The sequence below is a fragment of the Somniosus microcephalus genome, chromosome 9, assembly GCF_052327205.1.
Source record: "Somniosus microcephalus isolate GS21.2 chromosome 9, FLI_Smic_1.0, whole genome shotgun sequence".
NCBI classification, from domain to species: Eukaryota; Metazoa; Chordata; class Chondrichthyes; order Squaliformes; family Somniosidae; genus Somniosus; species Somniosus microcephalus.
Window position 1 is genome coordinate 25,197,390 of NC_140995.1, and position 15,559 is coordinate 25,212,948.

The 15,559-nt window shown below is 43.7% G+C and overlaps 1 protein-coding gene and 1 pseudogene across 1 annotated transcript in view; both read right to left on the reverse strand.

Moving 5' to 3' along the window:
• mcph1 (microcephalin 1) overlaps positions 1-15,559 on the reverse strand; it is a 378,761-nt gene that overhangs the window by 69,931 nt on the left and 293,271 nt on the right. The window lies entirely within an intron of this gene.
• Positions 1,587-2,309, reverse strand: LOC147112311 (uncharacterized; annotated as a pseudogene).

Here is a 15,559-nt window from a genome sequence, read left to right on the forward strand (position 1 = left end):
GAGGCATGTCCAGGCATGTACACAGTGGAATACAAACAGTGGTTTACCACAAACAGTGACTACACTTCAAAAGTACTTCATCGGCTGTAAAGTGAAAGGCGCTACATAAATGCAAGTCTTTTTTTAAACATACCCAGGAGAGCACAGTTTTTACATGTGCATTTTTTTCAGTTTGTTCTATAAATGTTAAGAATGATCACATGCTGTGATTTAGTATACTTATCTGTTTTTTGCATTAATTTGTGCAGCTGTTAGCTGACAGAAAATGCACATACTCCCTAAACTGCAACAAATTTTAATATTCAAGGAGTTGAAAGGAAAAGTTTAGTATAGGGAATGGATAACGATCCAACACTCCTTTGACATACATCCCACTGCAGCAATAATAAAGACGCACTGCTTTGGGGATTCCCTTGATCTACAGCGCTTCAGCGCATTCACTTCTCCAAAATAGGTAAATAAAGGTCTCCATAGAGAGTTCTGCTACTATGATTACTAAAGAAATAAACCCAATTGTCTTGGATTTATGTAGCAGTAACATATCATTCTTTCTGCAGTGGCCACCAGTAAAATTTCCCACAAGATCTTTTTCTTTATTCATTCATTCATGGGATGTGGGTGTCGCTGGCAAGGCCAGCATTTATTGCCCATCCCTAATTGCCCTCGAGAAGGTGGTGGTGATGACTCACCACCTTGAACCGCTGCAGTCCGTGTGGTGAAGGTACTCCCACAGTGCTGTTAGGGAGGGAGTTCCAGGATTTTGACCCATATATTTCCAAGTCAGGATGGTGTGTGACTTGGAGGTGGTGGTGTTCCCATGCGTCTGCTATTCTTGTCCTTCTAGGTGGTAGAGGTCACGGGTTTGGGAGGTGCTGTCGAAGAAGGCTTGGTGAGTTGCTGCAGTGCATCTTGTAGATGGTACACACTGCAGCCATAGTGCGCCGGTGGTGAAGGAAGTGAATGTTTAATGTGGTGGATGGGGTGCCAATCAAGTGGGCTGCTTTGTCCTGGATGGTGTCCAGCTTCTCGAGTGTTGTTGGAGCTGCACTCATTCACGCAAGTGGCGAGTATTCCATCACACTCCTGACTCGTGCCTTGTAGATGGTGGAAAGGCTTTGGGGAGTCAGGAGGTGAATCACTCACCGCAGAATACACAGCCTCTGACCTGCTCTTGTAGCCACAGTATTTATGTGGCTGGTCCAGTTAAGTTTCTGGTCAATGGTGACCCCAGGATGTTGATAGTGGGGGATTTGACGATGGTAATGCCGTTGAATGTCATGGGGAGGTGGTTAGACTCTCTCTTGTTGGAGATGGTCATTGCCTGGCACTTCTGTGGTGCGAATGTTACTTGCCACTTAAGCAACTGAAGATAGTTGGGCCTCGGACAGTGCCGTGAGGAACTCCTGCAGTGATGTCCTGGGGCTCAGATGATTGGCCTCCAACAACCACAACCGTCTTCCTTTGTGCTTGGTATGACTCCAGCCAGTGGAGAATCTTCCCATTGATTCCCATCGACTTCACTTTTACCAGGGCTCCTTAATGCCATACTCGGTCAAATACTGCGTTGATGTCACGGGCAGTCACTCTCACCTTACCTCTAGAATCCAGCTCTTTTGTCAATGTTTGAACCAAGGCTGTAATGAGGTCTGGAGCGGTGTGGTCCTGGCGGAACCCAAACTGAGCATTGGTGAGCAGGTTTTGTGTGATTAAGTACCGCTTAATAGCACTGTCGACGACACCTTCCATCACTTGCTGATGATTGAGAGTAGGCTGATGGGGCAGTAATTGGCTGGATTGAATTTGTCCTGCATTTTGTGGCCAGGACATACCTGGGCAATTTTCCACTTTGACAGGTAGATGCCAATGTTGTAGCTGTACTGGAACAGCTTGGCTAGAGGCGCAGCTAGTTCAGGAGCATAAGTCGGGATGTTGTCAAGGCCCATGGACTTTGGTGTATCCAGTGCGCTCAGCCATTTTTTGCTATCACGTGGAGTGAATCGAATTGGCTGAAGACTGGCTTCTGTGTTGATGGGGCCCTCAGGAGGAGGCCGAGATGGATCATCCACTCGGCACTTCTGGCTAAAGATGGTTGAAAATGCTAGAGCCTTGTCTTTTGCACTCACGTGCTGGGCTCCACCATCATTGAGGATGGGGATGTTCATGGTGCCTCCTCCTCCCGCTAGTTGTTTAATTGTCCACCACCATTCAAGACTGGATGTGGCAGGACTGCAGAGCTTTGATCTGATCCATTGATTGTGGGATCGCTTAGCCCTGTCTATAGTATGCTGCTTCCACTCTTTAGCATGCATGTAATCCTGTGGTGTAGCTTCACCAGTATGGCATCTCATTTTTAGGTACGCCTGGTGCTACTCCTGGCATGCTCTTCTACACTCATTATTGAACCAAGGTTGATCCCCTGGCTTGATAGTGGTGATAGAGTAAGGGATATGCCGGGCCATGAGGTTAGATTGTGGTACAGGTACACTATCCCTTATCCGAAAGCCTTGGGACCAGCTGAGTTTCGGTTTTCGGAATTTTTCGGATTTCAGAAGGTATTATTGTAAGACTGGGAAATTTGTATTTAATATAAATTTTAAAAGTTCAGGCTACCTCTTGCGACTGTTCCGTGTCTCATTCCCCTTCCTGCTTCTCTGGAAAGCCGGATATCGGCTGACTCCTACTAAGCTGGCCCGCAAATCAGGTCGGGGGTCGGGTGGGGCAGGGAGAAAAGAATATCGGACGGGCTGCTGCAGCTATCGGACGGGCTGCTGGATTGTTGGGTTCACTCTCCCGGTACCTCCTTCACACTGCCCGGCTCGGCCTGCAATCTCCTACCCAGGAGGGAACTCTGTGACCCTCTGCCCTGCTCAGCGTAAGTCGTGCGCCACTCTGGTCATGTCGTGCGCACGACTTACGCTGAACGAAAAAACTTTCGGTTTTTAGAGGTTTTCGGAAGTTCGGATAAAGGATAGTCTACCTGTAGTATACAATTCTGTTGCTGCTGATGGCCCATCATGGATGCCCAGTTTTGAGCTGCTAGTTCTGTTCTGAATCTATCCTATTTAGCACGGTGGTAGTGCCACACAACACGATGGAGGGTGTCCTCCGTGTGAAGACGGGACTTTGTCTCCACAAGGACTGTGCGGGGGTCACTTCTACCAATAATGTCATGGACAGATGAATCTGCGACAGGTAGATTGGTGAGCATGAGGTCAAGTAGGTTTTTCCGCTTGTGATGGTTCTCTCACCACCTGCTGCAGGCCCAGTCTGACAGCTATGTCCTTCGGGATTTGAACTCATGTCTCTGGATTACTAGTCCAGTAACATAACCACGATGGTACCTTTTCATCTTTCACATTTAGTATCTGTTTTCTTACATTATCTATAAAGGTTTTCTTCTCTTCTTCCACTTTTTAAACTTATTTTTCTCATCTCTCCGGTTAAGGTATCGCAACATCATCCACCATTAATAATAGAGAACAAGGACAGATGAATTACTACAAGCTTTCCAATTTCCTCTATCCTTCCGGTGGGAAGTTCCTGTTGTTCACTCAGAACTATAGAACTATACCACACAGAAGGAACATATTTGGCCCGTCGTGCCACGCTCACTTCTCATGGTTCCGCATCTCCCTCTGCTTCAAATGTTTATGCATTCCTCCCTTCCCGGATGGAAAAACCGAATTCAGAAATTCACTTTGAGAAGGAATCATGGGTATGAACTGCACCCCGTCACTCTTTGATATCGGAACATAGGTGCAGGAGTAGGCCCTTCCGCCCCTCGAGCCTGTTCCACCATTCAATTAGATTATGGCTGATCCGTACCTCAAATTTCATTTACCAGTCTTTGCTCCATATCCCTTAATACCCTTACCTAACAAAAATCTATCTATCGCAGTTTTTAATTTCTCAATTGACCTCTCAATCACCCCTTAATCTTCTATCCTCAAGGGAATACAAGCCCAGTCTATGTAACCTGTCCTCATAATTTAACCCTTTTAGCCCCGGTATCGTTCTGGTGAATCTTTGCTGCACCTCCTCCAAAGCCAGTATATCCTTCTTGAGGTGCGGTGGCCAGAACTAAACGCAGTACTCCAGATGTGGTCTAACCAGAACTTTATACAACTGTAACATACCTTCCACCCCTATGTATTTCAGCACCTTTGAGATAAAGGCGAACATTGCATTAGCCTTTTAAATTGTTTTTTGTACCAGTCCACTAGCTTTTAGTACAGCTACATTCTTCTGTGTATTTTCAATGTAGAATTATAAAAGCAGAAACAGTCACATGTTTTGAAGCACACATTTAAAATTCACTGAAATGCTGCCAAAATGCGCCTGCAGCTCATAAGGAGTTAAATCGAATGTAATAACATACAGAATGCCGACAACTATCATACAGTGGACATGAATATTTAATTACTGAAAAATAAACAAACTCTGGGAACAAAAATCTGGAAATGGGTTTAGCTGCTCATTGACGCCAAGTTCAGATGTTTATGGCTGAATATTTGGCACTCTACTGTTGAGTGAGGCCCCTCAAGTTTTAGAATCAATTATTTACGTGTTAATAAGGGGAGGCGGAGTGGAGAAGAAAGAGTATGGCCTGACTACAAGCCTTCCACGATACAATGAACCCTTCTTGAAGAATAAACACACATTCTGAAATATAGTCACATTAAATTAACTTGATAGCCTAACAAAACATATTACCATCTCATCTGGTTGGATCCTTATGTTTTCAGTTGTAAAGTTATGCATAACAGCAGTACATCAGAAATTCTTGTGAGAAAAGTTGTTGAACTTCAAAATGAACAAGTTTTATGGCATGCTAAAACAGTATCAACATTATACACTAACTTGAAACCTTTTCATGTTCATCTCATTGAATCAATTATTGTCAATGAGCCCCAAAGAGTTCTTATCAATCAAATGCGGTATTTTGTGAAGAAATACAGTGGACATCTGATTTTTTTTCTTAAATAACCTCAAAGCACCACTGAACATTTAGAGCGAATGTAGTTGTTCGTCAGATGTTCAGATTTAACCCCAACAGTCCAGATTTAAGGCTCTTGTCTATTGTCCACATTTGTAGTGCTTTGTCCAAGTTTCAAGAATGTGTCTTAATATATATATTTTTACAAAGAATGTGTTTTCTGGATAAGGCTGAAAAAATGTTGGAAAGTTGTCATTATACACTATCTGTTGAACAATGTAATAAATCAATCACAGCAGTGCTTTTTATATTCCTAACGTAAAAAACATGCTAGCTTTTTATGAGGACATTGCTCCTGGGTCTTTACCATTAGGGAAATCCCTTCCGACAGACCCTCCTACCACTCCAAACTGCTGGGATATTTTTGTTGACATCCATGTCATTCAGGCAGTACAAAGCTGAAAATCCAAAACAAGTTGAGCATCAGAAGCTGGGTTGGCAAAAGTTAAATGAAATATAACGCAACCAGAATTTCAAACTAAAATTATTCATGGAAAGGCTTCAAAATTAGTTCCTCTCATTTTGGGACTTCACTTCTAACATGGTTGGAACTGTTATTCTGTTCTATTTTCAGTTTAATTAAAACTATGGAGTAATCACTGCCAAATACCTGTCCTTGCATTAGTGCCCTGTTTCATTCACTCTCTACATAAACAATGTTTATGTGATGTATGCATATATATCTTGGAAAAAATGACCGTGTTTAATTTATCTGTTTTATGAGAAAGTTCTAAAGAAACTCACGACAATCTGTAAATCATGTGGATGAACTTATCAATCGCAAGTGACCTTCGAAAGGATGCTTATGATTCACATTTTCACATCAATTATATGTCACTGGCAAGGGCAGCATTTATTGCCCATCCGCAATTGTCCTCCAGAAGGTGGTGGTTGGCCTTCTTTTTGATCTGCTGCACTCTGTGTAGTAAAGGTGCTCCCACAATGCTGTTAGGTAGAGTTTTCCAGGATTTTGAGCCATCTTTGATAAACAAATGGCGATATATGAAGTCAGAATGGCGTGATGGGGAAATTGGAGGAGATGGTGTTCCCATGCATCTGCTGCCCTTGTCTTTCTAGGTGGGAGGTCACAGATTTGCAATTTGCTGCAGTGAATCCTGTAGATGGTACACACTGCAACCACAACACGTCGGTGATGGAGGAAGTGGATGTTTAGACGAGTGGATGAAGCGCCAATCAAGTGGATTACTTTGTCCTAGATAGTGCGGAGCTTCTTGAGTGTTGCTGCAGCTGCGCCCATCCAGGCAAGTGGACAGTATTCCATCACAGCCCTGACTTGTACCTTGTAGGTGGTGGAGAGGTTTTGAAGAGTCTGAAGGTGAGCCACTCGCCACAGAATACCCAACAGCGTTTATTTTGCTGGTCCAGTTCAGTTTCTGGTCAACGGTGACCCCCAGGATACTGATGGCGGGGGAACTCAGTGATGGCAATGCCATTGAATGTCAAGGGGAAGTGGTTCGGCTCTCTCTTGTTGGAGATGGTCAATGCCTGGCACTTTTTGGCACAAATGTTATTTGCCATTTATCAGCCCAAGACTTCATTATTTGAGGAATTGCAAATGGAGCCCCAATTCTGATCTTCTGAAGGAGGGAACATCATTGAAGAAGCAGCTGAAGATAGTTGGGGCTGGGACGAACTCCAGCAACAATGCCCTGCGGCTGAAATAATTGGCCTCCAATAACCACAAGCAACGATCGTCATTAACTTTACTAGCTACGGCTCCTTGCTGCCATACTTCACCTCACCTCTGGAATTCAATTTTTGTACCAGGGCGGTAAATGAGGTCTTGGCAGAACCCAAACTAAATATTGGTAAGGAGGTTGTTGGCGAGCAAGTGCTGTTGACGACTCCTTCCATCACTTTGCTGATGATTGGGAGTAGGCTGATTGGGTGGTAATTGCCAGGTTGGGTTTGGCCTGCTTTTGTGGTCAGGGCATGGCTGGGCAATTTTCCACATTGTCGGGTACTTGCTGCTGTAGTGGAACAGCTTAACTAGTGGCCATGGCCAGTTTTGGAGCACAGATTTTTAGCACTACAGGGCCCATAGCTTTTGCTGTGTCTAGTCTGCTCAGCGTTTCTTCATGTCACATGAGTGAACTGAATTAACTGAAGACTGGCATCTGTAATGTGGGACCTCAAATGGAGGCCAAGAAGGATCACCCACTCAGCACTTCTGGCTGAAGATATTTTTGAATGGAGATGCTTAAATTACATTTTGCATCTGTTCCTAATCAGAAACATCCAGCATGGATGTATAAAGGATAGGACATATTGGATTAATTTATTTGGATTTTTCTAGAAAATCTCAGAGTATATAGATAGAGAATGTGATGGATGTTCTGCACATGGATTTTCCGAAGGAATTTAGTGAGGTTCCATATGAGAGCGCTTTACAAACATTAAGGTACATGGTATTAAATTAGCAATAGGTACAGCAGGAATGATATTGAAGTTTGCGAGTGTTACCAAACTACGGAGCGTGGCAAACTGTAAGAAAATGCAGTAGGGCACGGACAGGTTAGGAGAGTGGGCAGATAAGGTGGCAGATGCAATTCAATGCAGTGAAATATGAAGTATTAGAATTTGGGAAAAAGACCCATGAAGGAGCGCATACCTTAAATAGTACGGGGTGGAATTTCTGTGAGGGGGTTCTCCTGGTCTCCCGCCATAACTATACCATTTCCGCGGATTATCCGTCAATGTTCCACCAAAGTTAGGGTGGGAGATCAGAAGAACCCTTACTGAAATTTTCTCTCAAAGATGCTAACAGTGTGGAGAAACAAAATGTGTAGATATGTGGATCTTTAAAGTTGGGAGTGCAGGTTTAAAAGACATTTAAAAAAAGGCAAATAGGATTTTGGGTTTTAGGGCATTGAATTTAAAAGCAAGGAAGTGATCTTGAATTTGTACAAAACTTTAGTTAGGCTATAATTGGTATAGTGTGCGCAATTCAGGGCACCCCATTATAGGAAGGATATTAGAGCCATGGAAGGGGTACAATTATGATTTACTAGAATTATTTTGGGAATGAGAAATTATAATTATAAAGAAAAATTCAAAAATTGGGGCTTTTTTCACCAGAACAGAAAAGATTACAGGGAACTAATAGAGGTTTTCAAAATTAGCAAAGATTTTCAGAGGATAAATTATGACATGATTGACAAAAGAAGTTGGAAGGAATGTTTTCACAGAAGGGGGTTTTAGAATATGGAATGCTTTACTGCAAGTGGCTATTGAGTGAGAGATTAAAATTGAATTGGATAAGTATTTGAAAAGGAAGTCGCGGGGAGCTGGCGATATTGGGTCATGAATTAAATATTGTCACTAATTGAATAAGGAGCGGAGTTAGGAAAAATGTCTTTCAGCAGAGAATTATTGGAGTTTGCCACAGGGAGTCATTGAGATGGAAACCAGAGGAAGGTGATGACTTTAAGGAGACAGTAAGGCAGTGGGATTCGTTTTGGATTGCTTTAGAAATGAGCTTGCACAGACACCATGGCCCCAAGTGTCACTTTCTGCGCTATAAACACCAAGAATTGACAAGGATATATGGAAAGGGCAAAGAAATGGGATGAGCGTGGACAGCTCCAGTTGCAAAGCTAGCCAAGGCACAATGGGCTGAATACCCTCCTTCTGTCCTTTAAATTCAACAATTCTATCCTCACTCATAGAAACCATAATGATGGCTCCTGTAATAAGCAGATTACACACTGATGCAGCTGATTTAAGTCACACTGTTAATATAGTAAAAAGGGATTTTTGTTCCACATTTGGCCTTGTGTTTTACCCAACCTGGAAATGCATGATGCTGATACCAGATGTAAAACGTAGAAAATGTTCCATTGCCCAGCAAAGACATCCATCACCTAGATGAGTACTAAATACCTCATCCAAAAAAGAATTGAAAATCATAGCCCTATCTACATTGTACACAATATCCTGGGGTAAGTCTGATACAATATACGAAGACCAATATTAAAGTTAATCTGCTTAGTGAGCAGTCAAAGTTAGAATTGTGACGATGCAAAAGCTTTGCCACTTATTCAGTAATCTAAGCATTGCAAGTTAGCTGTGTTAGCACGAAGTTTGGATAATGTTGTGCAGGTATCATTGAGGTACAAAACTGACACTGGTTCATAACTCCTACAGTGTGTTTTTATACAAGTTTTAGACTGCTGAACTTTCTGGGGCAAATCAGGATTAAAATCATTCTGAATCAGCATAAATTTGCCTTAAACTTGCAGTTGCAATTATAGTTATCAATAGGTCCTATTTAATTACTTTCTAGCATAACACATGTCTGCACAATGACCTCAATGAGAGAATCAACAGAAATCACAGCAAGGTTACAAAGACTTCTGCAATAAGTCTTTAAAAAGTAATTACAACTAAAACAAACCTTTCCTATTCCAATTTCCTAAATTGATTTCTCCTTTCTCAAATATTTCACATCAATTTTGTTAATTATTATAATGTGTGCTTTACAGTTTTGGCAGGAAAAAGGCAAGAACAAATGCGACAATTCTGTTCGTGACAACAACTAAAATGCACATGACTTTTTAAATTTTATTTCCCAGTTCTTAAATATTGTATGTATTTTTTTTAATAAGGTGTAGAAAGTTTAAAGAAACAACAGATGGTTGAGAAATACTCAATAATTTTCCAAATGAACACATAAAAGGTGCTGGTGCAGATGAGCAAAACGTGATCTGGAATAAAGTTGATAGAACAGATATCAAAATTGCATTTCTGAAGCTGCGCGTGAAGCATGTGTGTGTAAACAGGGTTTCTGCCGCATTTCCAATAACATTATGGCGGGGAGCGGGAGTAGCTCTGAGGAAATTCCCTGCCTTTGTTTTCATTCAATTGAAAGTAGAAATGATATATTTGAGAATATATCCTGTGATACTGCTCATGGTAAGTCAGAAGATGTGCTGTTTTATAAGGGCAGCGACATTATGCCAAAAAGAACACAACGTATTATTCTGCTGCTAAAATGTAGGTGCATCTTCCTTTTGAGAAATGAAACTAAAGGAATTAAAAAACCATCAAATTATTTTCCTACATTTTAAACAAAAATTAAAAGGGGAAAAAAATAAGCAACTTTTAAAGATTCTAATCATGGCTGAGTCTACTATTAATAATGAGGGAAAACACCAAAGTCGAGTTCTAGAAGGCAGCTAGATATATATCTGAGTAGAGTAGGGGCACAAGAATTTCCACGGAGCACCCCCTAGGAGGATATCCTGTTTGTATGTGGGTTTGATGATGGAATGGAACAGCACTAACTTCACACAAGATTGTACTCAGTAAGTTGCCAATTTAAAAACTAAATGACAATAAAAAAGAAAAGTTCAGAATACAGGCCTATGACCAGGGCCACTACTTTAAGGTGACTGAGTAAGATAAATTCTGTATTTATTAAATAGAATTTTAGTGAAACACATTTTTCAACTTGGTCTGGTGCTCTCTGAAAACCAAAACCCAAAGTACTTACCCATCACATGTGAAAGCAAATAGTTACACAGAGTGTAGTGGGACACAAACTTGTTTTAACTTAAGTTCCAGGTACACCTGATGCTCCATCACAATACAGCAGGGTAAGTACACGAAGTGCCATATTTCACACGAGGCATTAAGCTGAGCACCCCTCTGGCTGCTCAAGTTAATGTAAAAGATTCCATGTTTATTTTTGCAGTGGAGGACTTGGACAGTTCTGAAAAGGGAAGCGAAACACCGAAGACCTGCGAGTTATTTTGGGAGGCGGCCAGAAAAATTTGACGTTGGAGCATTTTCCAGTATTTTAGCAGCAATCTTGGTTCCGAGACAAAAGACATCAGATCAAGGCACACAAAGGACTTGAGCACATAAATCGAAGTTGGCACCTCAGTACCGTACCAAGTACTGCACTGACGGAGGTGCCATATTTCACGAGGCATTAAGCTGCTCAAATCAATGTACAGGAAACTCTTTTTTATCCGGCACTGACGGGACCGGCGTGGTGCCGGTTCATCAAAAATTCCGGATAACCGAGAGCTATGGTAAAAGATAGAGAGAGCTGAGAGCTCCGTATACAGCAACAAACCCTGTTGCTTAGCAACAGGTGCAGAACAATGGCCACAAGTTCCAAGCGTCCCTGTTGCTTAGCAACAGCCGCAGCCACACCCGACTGCACAGTCACAGATTGAGGAAGGCCAGTAATATGAAGTGAAACTTACCTGAACCTACTCCTGAATTTTGCCAGTTAACCGAGATTTCCGGTTATTTAGGTGCCGGTAAATCGAGAGTTTCCTGTAAAAGATTCCATGGCACGATATGATGATGATCAGGGCATTCTCCCAGGGACCTGGCCAGCATTCCTTCCACGACCAACATTAACAAAACAAAAGCAAAAACTGCGAATGCTGGAAATTGGGAATTGTTCCCCTTGGATTAGAAAATTGCTGATGTCACTCCATCATTTCAGAACGGTGAGAGAGATAATGCAGGAAATTACAGACCTATTAGTCTAACGTCTGTTGTAGGGAAGTTACAGTACTTGAATCTATCAATTGGGACAGAGTGACTGAGCACTTGGACAAATATGGCCTGATCTTCCTGTACTTAGACTGGCTGTTGTGTTTGCCTGCATAACAGTGACTGCATTTCAAAAGTAATCAACTGGGTGCAAATGATTTGGGAATGATAAGTGTAAGTATCTTCTTTCCCCTATCTTCTTTATTGTAATTCTGCATCTGAAGCCAAAAATATTTTTTGTGTAAGGGTTACATTAAAAATAAAATTAAAGTTACAAGTAACATTCATTTTTTTAAACCATCGAAAGATAAGATTGTAGTGAGCATAACACAACAGGCCTGTAGCTGAATGTCGTATATTGTAAATAATAAGTAGTTCTGGATCCTGCACATGGGCTACCAAAGTCCTTGTGAAACAAAGAACTGTTTGACCGTGTCTTGTATGAACAACTTTATCCACAATGAAAATCTGTTGTTATTTAAGGAAAAAAAAGACAAATCAAAGTGCCCTTTGCCATTCTTGGCATCGTCCTGAAGGACTTATCTATCCACCAGGGCAGCCAATCAACATCTGAGGTAGATGGCTCTTCTAACTTCCAAACAATACCTTCAAGATCCCTTTGAGCCATATAAAGCAATAATACATACTTATGTATCTACCACCATGTCCCATTGGTTCAAGATGGTGAGTAGAGTGCACTAGACCCCAGGTTAGTCCAGCAATGTATCAGCTTCGAAAGGGAGTGTTGCAATTCTTTCAGTAATGCCCAGAACACCCTTTATCTTTCCATACTATGCCATCCAACACATCATCAGTGAAGACATAAGTTAAGCGATAATGGACAAATTTGCCTCAGTCATGTTCGAAGAGGTAGGCTCAATGAGTCTTTCCATCTACCTAAGATGGGTCTTGGAATTGGAATACACATCCTGGACAAAATCTAAAATTTGACCATACGTTTCCATAGTTTTCAATATTTTCATGAGGGCAACGTAAGTGGGTTTTCCCCCCAAGTCTTAAAATGCTTTGGCCTAGAAATTGGGTATAGCTCGGCTTGAGGCGTTAGAACTGGCGCTGCGCAAAGTTTATAGCCAGACGAAACTTATCGCCGCCTTGCGCGATATTGGGTTGCATTGCCCCTAAAGGTGATTGAGGCGTGAATTCAGGCGTTACACGGGACTCCTAAGGCGCTAAACTTCCGGCACAACCCAATATCGGAGCGGACGGGCTCAGCGCAGGTGCTCTCAATTACCGATGACCACGAGACTTCCAGGCGCCGGCTAGCTCTTAAAGGGGTGGGTCAGTCAGCTTCAGCATCCACACTCTGCGCCTTGCAGGCCTCAGAATCGGCGCAGGCCCGTCTCTGGCGATAAAAACTTGGACCAGATGGAGAAGGTGAGACAGAGAGCAGAGTGCTTCATCAATGAGGCTCTGGAGCAATTGGTGGCCGCAGTGGAGCGCCGGCGAGATGTTCTCGACCCAGACAATGGCAGGAGGCCGAATCATAAGGACTACCGACGAGCTTGGAGGGATGTATGCCAGAGGGTCAACTCCAGCAGCATGGTGACCAGGAGCCCTGTCCAATGCAGAAAGAAATTCAACGACCTCACTCGGGTCGTGAGGGTGGGTGTTGTTCCTGCAAACTTCTGCATCCCTTCATTTGCACCTGACTTTATGGCTACAGGGTGGCCTGTGCCCCATTGTCCATCTGCCAGCAATCACCCATGGCCCTTTCTGGGCACACACATGCACATTTGACTCAGGGCGTCATGTAAGGGCTCTTGCACCATGGGGGGCATGAGATGATCACTCAGGGCATCAGGTAACATAACTTCCCCTCCTTTCCCCTGCAATCCATGCTGGTGAGGATTGGCAAAGACCAGCTTCGCACTGGTGGAGGACCTCCACAAGTGGTCACTCTCACGGATCTCGAGGAGAGAGTCCACCAGATTCTTGGAGGACGTCTGAGTGGTCCTGTAACCACTGCAGCTACTGACCCCATTGTCGACAGCGATGGTAAGGTTCTCACCTCTTACAACTGTCTCCTTCTACTTGTTCCCCCCGCCAGCATGCTTTCTCACTGTGGACCCATGTCATAGCCTTGCCGCAATCTGGCATCCCTTGCTGCGAACCTGTCCTTTTGCTAAAGCCACTCTTCCACCTCCCTGCTTTCAGATGCTGCATCACAAGCTTGGGAGCCAGGCCCTCAAGCTGCCAGTGCCAGTGCCTCCGAAGGCTCAATGAGAAAATTACTGTCCAACAGAAGGTCAGCAACTCTCTCCAGCAACGATCAGGATGGCCAGCCCAAATGGCTGCAGCTTTTATACTAGTGCTGTCCCCTTTAAATAGCGCCCCCGAGTCCGAGAAGGGCCTGGGGACGCTCCATCCAACTGTCACTAATAGCGCCAGGTGGAAAGGTTGCGGGCGCCACCGAATATCCAGTCTGGGGCGCAAAAATGGCATTGCACACTGAAATGACGTCATGATCTGCCTGCGCCCGCGGGCGCGCGGAGTTAGCACCGGCGCTAAAATCATACTCAATATGGGAAGTGACGCTATATTCACAGCGCCCGCCTGAAAATTGGGTAACGCCCCAATTCTCGGGCTCTTTAGGCGCTAATCGCTGGCGCTACCAACCGAATTTCTAGGCCTTTGTGATTTTGTATAAAGCCACAATCTGCCTTACACATTCCTCACAAGATAAAAATGCAGCCCATTCCTTTCTGATTACTCTGTGGGATGCCAAAATATGCATGCCACGAGAAAGGAAAAACTATCTTAATAGCTATTGTATGAATCTCTCCAATTAGGTTTCTGCACTACCACAGCACCAATCGGGCCCGAACCAAAGTAACAAACATTCTCTGTGCGGGTGACCATGGTGCATTTTTCCTCTTCACCTTCCTCAACTTCTTTGCAGCTTTTGCCATGGGCAACCACAGATACCTCCTCCAACCCATCTCCTCTGTTTTCCAGCTTGGTGGGTTGGCCCCTGCATGATTCCACTGTTATTTATCCAACCGTTACCAGAGCTTCTCCAGCAATAGTTTCTCTTCTCGCCCCTCCGGAGTTCCCAAGGATCTATTCTTGGCCCTCTCCTCTTCCTCATCTACATGCTGTCCCTCGACAACATCATTGACATACATGGGGTTAGCTTTCACATGAAGGCTAATGACACCAGCTCTACCTTTGCATCATCTGTGTACACCTCTCTACTGACTCTGTGTTGTCAGACTGCTTATCCGACATCCAGTTTGTGGAGCTGCAATTTTCTCCAGCTAAACAATGGGAAGGTTGAAGTCATCATCTTTGGCTGCTGCTGCAAACTCTATACACTCGTCAATGACTCCATCTCTTTCCCCAGCCACCGTCTAAGGCTGAACTTTGGTTTCCTATTCGACCACCAGTTGTGCTTGCGATCCCATATCCTCTCCATCATAAAGATTGCCTACTTGCACCTCCGTGACATCGCCCACCTCCTTTGTCAGTCCATCTGCCGCTGAATTCCTTATCCATGCCTTTGTCCCCTCCAGGCTCGTCTATTCCAAAGTTCTCCTGGCTGGCCTTCCACCCTGCACATTCTGTAAACTTCAGCTCATCCAAAACTCCAGTGCTCATATCCTATACCGCACCCATCACCCCTGTCCATGCTGGATTAGCCCCCTCTCCCCAAATGCCTCAAATTTGAAATTCTCATCTTTGTGTTTAAAACCCTTCATGGCCACCGCACCCTATCTCTGTAACCTACAACTACCCACCCCTCTGAACTCTCCGTTCCTCTGAGTCTGGCCTCTTCAGCATCCCTCCACCCCACCATCGGCAGCCTTCAGTCAGCTAGGCTCCATACGCTGGAATGCCCTCTCTAAACCCCTCTGCTTCTCCACCACCCTCTCCTCCTTTAAAGCCCTCCTTAAAATACACCTCATTGACCAAGCTTCTCGCCACCTCTCCTAATCCCACCTTCTCTGGCTTGGCATTCATTTCTTTAGATATGTCTCACTAAATCCCTTTGGGATATTCTTCTACATT